Consider the following 6,561-nt stretch of genomic DNA (forward strand, 5'->3'; position numbering starts at 1 on the left):
CTACCCTATGACCCAGCAATAGGACTGCTAGGAATTTACCCAAAGGATACAGGAGTGCTGATGCATAGGGGCATATGTACCCCAATGTCTATAGCAGGACTTTCAACAATACCCAAATTATGGAAAGAGCTTGAATGTCCATCAACTAATGAATGGATAAAGAAGATGTGGTTTTTATATACAATGGAATACTACTTGGCAATAAGAAAGAATGAAATCCTGCCATTTACAGCAACGTGGATGAAACTGGAGGGTATTATGCTAAGTGAAATAAGTTAGTCAAAGAAAGACAGATACCTTATGTTTTCACTCATATGTAAATCTTGAGAAACTTAATAGAAGACCATGGGGGAGGAGAAGGGGGGAAAAATTACAAACAGAGAGGGAAGGAGGCAAACCATTAGAGACTCTTAAATACAGATAACTGAGGGTTGATGGAGGGGTGGGGGAAAGGGGAAAGTGGGTGATGGGCATTGAGGAGGGCACTTGTTGGGATGAGCACTGAGTGTTGTATGGAAGCCAATTTGACAATAAATAATATTTAAAAAAACAAAGTTACCCAAATATGATATCATCGTTTCCTTCCAACACATACTTAGGCATTTTCAGGAAGCTGAAAATTTTACCTAATTGGCCTAATGTTAAGCTGTTAATAGGTCATTGTAAATTCCCCCAGGCAGCAGCCAAATATCAAATTGGCTAATTGGCAATAAAATATTTCAAATATTGTTAAAATTCACAGCAGGTTGTCAGAAGGGCAAATTCTGCATTTCTTCATCACATACACTGAGATTCAACAACTTGTGTCTTCATATGTTTAAAAAATAAATATTTACAACTAAATACATTGAAAATTTCCTACTTTGGTGTAAACCTTTGAAAACAGTTGCCTATTAAATTTTCCTGGTAAATATTTATCAAAAAAGTTGGGTAAAAAAGGCCTTCTCTCCTCTAACAGTTGTGGCTACACTGGCTACATTCACTGGAATTTCCCAAGTAAGTTTTCTCTTACCTGGTTCCTTCCCCAACTTTGTATATGGTAGCTTGCAGACAAGGTAAGTAATAGACAGAGATACACCCCTATCTGTGGTTCCTGGCAGTATTACTTTTGTTGTTGTTTTGTTTTGTTTTTGGTGCCTATTCAGTCCCCTTCAACGAATATTTATGATTCAGACTCTGTGCTATGTGATAGCAACACAGAGATGATTAATATACAGCTCCTGTGTGCTGTGAGTTTAACACGTAAATAATTAAATGCCACTCGTGCAATAGGGGTATAACAGAGGCATAGAACGGTGGAGAGAGTGGGCGGCTCCCTCTGGGGCGGGTAGGAGGTCAGGGAAAGTCTCACAGCGGTAGCCTCATAAAAATGATAGGAATTAGAAATTTAAAAGTGAAGGTGCATTTTAACTAGTACTAAAAGGCCAGGGATGGGAGGCACAAAGAAACCTTAAACCAGAGAATATTAATGGACAACGGACTGCCATTTAAGCTCAGTAACAGGCAAGAAGAACGGGTAGAAAACGGTAGCATGAATAAACAAGAAATGAATAAAGTTCCTTACTCCTTTGAATGGCTGATATTTTTTAAAACTTCTATTTTTTAAAACTTCCATAGAACGGCACAATCAACCATTCATCCCAGGGATGGCTAGATGCCTTAAAAGTCAACACCTGAAAGATGAGTGAGAACCTAGTATGTGTGTCTTGAGGGAACAGCATTTCTGTGTTTTTCTCAAAACTGAAGCTGTGTTGTTACATCTGGCACTGCTGTTCCCTGCTGTGTTCCCACCATCTCGCACATAGAAGGTGTTCAATAAATAATAATAGGAGCTATTATTTGCTGGGTCAGCTTTCTATGTGTCAAGACTGCTTTCTCCAGATATTAACAAATCTGGCTACATTAAAAAAAAAATTCTTGAACTAGGAGTCTTATAGAGAATGTGTACCCCCAGAACTCGCACCCACTCTCTGTGTACAATTTCATCCACTGTCATGGTTTTAACTATAACGTGGTTAAAATAACTTCCAAAGGTTTATATTTCAAGCAAAACTATACTGGAATACCACTTATGAGCTCTGTTTTTCAAAGATTTATGCAAGACCCAAATGATAAAGATAAAATTAGTTCCAAAGACAATGGCAACCCACATTATGTGGACTTTACATGAAGGATCTTGTAGGTCTTGTTACAGGGCAACAAGTATTCATTTAGGACATAGAAATCAGAACCATAAACATTTTAGTATTCTACCAATAACTGTTTCTCTCCCTCTCTCCCACACCATTCTCTGAGACTAGACATAGACCACAAGTTAAATGACCTAAACCATGTTGGAAACCTTGCAAATGAAGCATAAACATGATGTGACACAGACACATAAAACATTTTCTACTTTGACACTGACCTTGCAAGCAAAATAGCACATTTTGAATGATAAAAGCAGGTGAGAATATGTTTACTGAAGTAAGACAACTGAATACCTCTGGCCAACACTGATCTACTTACAAACCACAACCTCTCATAACTGCTTCTCTTAGCATGCTAGAGCCAGTAATCTGGAATCCAAATTTAGGAAAATAGTTCCAAGGAGGTTTTTTTTTAAATACTTAAATACATTTCAAACTATGAGTTTAAAGGGTTAGTTACTTGATCTTCCTATGGAATGTTCTAAGAAGCAAAGTTCATACAGTAGGAAAAATATAAATTAATGGAGAGAAAAGAGGTTGAGTCACTTATCCAAAGCTCCATAGCAGGAAAAATGATGCAGGTAGGATTTAAACCCAGGTCTGCCTGTTGAATAAGGATAGAGGAAAAAAAGCAAAGGATCTTTAAAAACTGAGCAACTTGACATCTCGGGCAGGTAGCAATCACAGTTTGAATCATCTTCCTTCCTGGGCCTTTTTCTCAAAATACTTATAAGAAATATCAAGTAGAGGAGTTGGCTTTGCCCCTTTCTCTCTTTTTCCTTCTCTCTCTCTCTCTTTCTCTTCCCCCTTCCTCCCCTCTCTACCTCCTTTCCTTCTTTCCTTTCCTTCTTCTCTTTCTCTTTTCTTCCTTCCTTCCTTCTTTCCTCCCTCCTTCCCTTTCTCTCTCCCTCCCTCCCTGTCTCTCTTTCTTTCTCTCTCTCTTTTCTTTCTTCCTCTCTCTCACTCTCTTTTTTCTTGCCCAATTTCTGACATAGGTGCTGTTGGGAAAGAAACAGCTCTAAATGCAACTATATAAAACACCAAAGGAAGTTATAGCAAGAAGAAACTCAATGACCTATAAGCCAAAAAGTTAATTCTTAAAAAGCTGTTGAGTTCACTGAAAACTTGTTAGCCTGCCATCTACTCAAGTTGGGTAGAATACTAGTCCTAAGGATGATGCACATGCATACTATACACACACACACACACACACACACACACACACACACGATTCCATTAACAAATAACTTTGATAAATACTTAATTATAGCTCCTCCCACATTCCTCTTGATAGTTAGTAACATTGGACCTTTTGAACTTTTTGAACTCTAACTCAATTTCCCAAACTTACTTGACCGTGGGCCTTTCCATAACACACACATGGTTTTGGTTGTTTTTTTGTCTGTTTTCAGAAAACCTATTAAATACTATCAAAACTATGGATTTGTGGAACACCTCAAGGAGTACAGTTACAGCCTATATGTCATCACATATACAATTTGATTTGAGGAACATATAGAAGTCCCCCCTGATCCCCTGTTATAATGCCTAAAATGACAATAGCTCTTAGAGGCTGTTGGACTTTTGAGGCTTTCCTTAATAAACAAAGATTGATTTCATGGAATCAAAGACAAGAGATACCCACTAGTTAGTACAACCGACTAATCAATGGCAATCCTAATTAAGCCCTGAGCCGCCTAAATGCTATTCTTTCAAATGAAGAGAAGAGGCTGGCCAAGGCCAGAGGTGAACGCAGACTCTGCTGCTATTAGTATGTCTAATCAGTCTCTGCAAGCTGTGGATTTCTTCATCATAAATATTGCTCTAATTTATCATTTCCACTGGGCTCCCCAGACCCAGATTTTTGTCATCCCATGACTCTTTTCCAGGCTATCTTTGTATTATCCATCATGCACACATCCACCAAACAGACTCCCCACCACAGCTACCCTGTGCTGAAGAATCCAGAGGACTCTCCGTCGCCTGTCAAGTCACTCCCTGCATCCCAGCTTTAAACAGCCTTCAGAAGCAAAACTCTTCATAACCCTGTGACTTAATTTTTCATTGCTCCCTTCCACTTCACTGCAGAGTTTCTTCAGTTTTCCCGAGTTCCAGGCTCTTGCTACCTTCCTTTATTTTTTTCTTTATATTTTCCTTTCTTTCTTACTTCCTACCCAAACTCCACTCCTTTCAAGTTCCACTTCCCCCCCAAGAAAGCTTTTAGGAACTTCTCCCAACACTGATTGTTCTGTTTCCTATGCCACAGAGTTGAGGGTGTTATCAAACACATTGAGCACTCTGCTTGTATAATTTTACTCTCTTCTCCATTATAATTGTGTATGTTTGGTTCCCTCGAACTACCCCTTGCTTCTAAATACAAATCTCTTAAAAGAGCAAACCTTGGCATAATCTTAATTTGTATTCCACACCACATTCATCATGAATAATGAACACAGGAAACACTTCCTCAATTATTGACTGGAATGAAAACAAAATGATAATCATAAATGAATACCATGGAGTTCTTAAAAAATGCCAGGTAGGAACTTTTCTTGATAATACTTTCTTTGCATTAATTTTAAAATACTCTTTACCATAAATAGCAAATTACATGCCATTATACTAACTTCCCCCCAAATGAACTCAAATACCTCTTTTCTTTAAGGAAGCATGGAAAGAAAGAACTAAGTATGGCTCTTGGGTTTCATATCTCCAAAGTTTAGGGTTGTGTGGCAGACAAAGATGGCCCCTAATTATCCCTCTTGACATTCATGCCTTTATGCGATTCCTTTCCCTTGAGGGTGGGTGGGACCTGTGACTTGTTTTTAACAAAAAAACTATGGCACAGGAATGGGATGCCACGTTCATGATTATGTTACTAAAAGTGTAACTTCTATCCCGCTTGTGGACTCTTTTTTGCCTTCTTGGGTACCTTGCTTTAATGAAGCAAGTACCCATTTTAGGGATGCTCACACTCCAAAGAACAGTGAGCTAGGAACTGAGGCCCTGTTCTAACAACCCTCCAGAAACAATAATCTGAGCCTTCAGATGAGACCCAACCCTGACCAATACCTTGAAAGACCCTGACACAAAGGACCCACCTAAGCTGTGCCCAGATTCCTGATGTGAAGAAACTCTGAAATGATAAATGTGTGTTGTTGTTTTTTTTTAATGTTTTATTTATTTTTGATACAGAGAGAGACAGAGCATGAGAGGGGGAGGGTCAGAGAAAGAAGGAGACACAGAACTGGAAGCAGGCTCCAGACTCTGAGCTAGCTGTCAGCACAGAGCCTGATGCGGGGCTCGAACCCACGAACGTGAGATCTGACCTGAGCCGAAGTCGGAGGCTTAACCGACTGAGCCACCCAGGCGCCCCAAATGTGTGTTGTTTTAAGTCACTAAGTTTGTTATAATTTGTTATGCAGCAATGGATAACAAATATCAAATGTTAAAGAATATCTGTGTGATTCTTTCCAATGACAGACTTTAAGATGTGTCTGTCAAAGGAACCAACTCTGTGATTCAAATATTCAGTATGGAATCTCACATCATGTAAACTCATGTAATCATGCTGGGCAGATTAAGAATGTCTTCTCTACCTAGTTATAAATTTTACTAAATAACTGAAAGGGTCTAAAAATTATAAAATGTTAGGAAAGAAACCAAAGAAGACACAGATAAATGGAAAGATATTCCATGTTCGTAGATTGAAATAATTAATATGGTTAAAATGTCCATACTTCCCAATGTGATCTATAGATTCAATGCAATTCCTATCAAAATTTCAGTGGCATTTTTCACAGATAAAAAAAAACAATACTAAAATATATAGAGAACTACAAAAGGCCCCCAAATAGCTAAAGCAATCTTGAGAAAGAAAAACAAAGTTGGAGGCATTCCTCTCCCTGATTTCAACTATAGTACAAAGCTATAGTAGTTACAAGGGTATGGTATTGGTATAAAAACAAACACATAGATAAATGGAACAGAATTAAGAGCCCAGAAATAAGTCCCCACATATGTGGTCAATTTATGACAAAGGAATCAAGGGTATACAATAGAGAAAAGACAGTCTCTTCAATAAATGGTGATAGACAACTGGGCAGCCACATGCAAAAGAATGAAACTACACCACTAGCTTACACCACACACAAAAATTATCTCAGAATGGATTAAAGACTTAAGAGCTAAAACCATAAAACCTCTAAGAGAACACAAAGATGGTAAGCTCCTTGACATATCTTGGTGATTATTTTTAAATCTGATACCAAAAGTAAAAGCACAAAAAACCAAAAATAAACAAGGAGGACAACACCAAACTAAAATGCATATGAACAGCAAAGGAAAACAACAAAATAAAAAGGCAATCTAC

This window comes from Suricata suricatta, chromosome 10 (assembly GCF_006229205.1).
Source record: "Suricata suricatta isolate VVHF042 chromosome 10, meerkat_22Aug2017_6uvM2_HiC, whole genome shotgun sequence".
Taxonomy (NCBI): Eukaryota; Metazoa; Chordata; class Mammalia; order Carnivora; family Herpestidae; genus Suricata; species Suricata suricatta.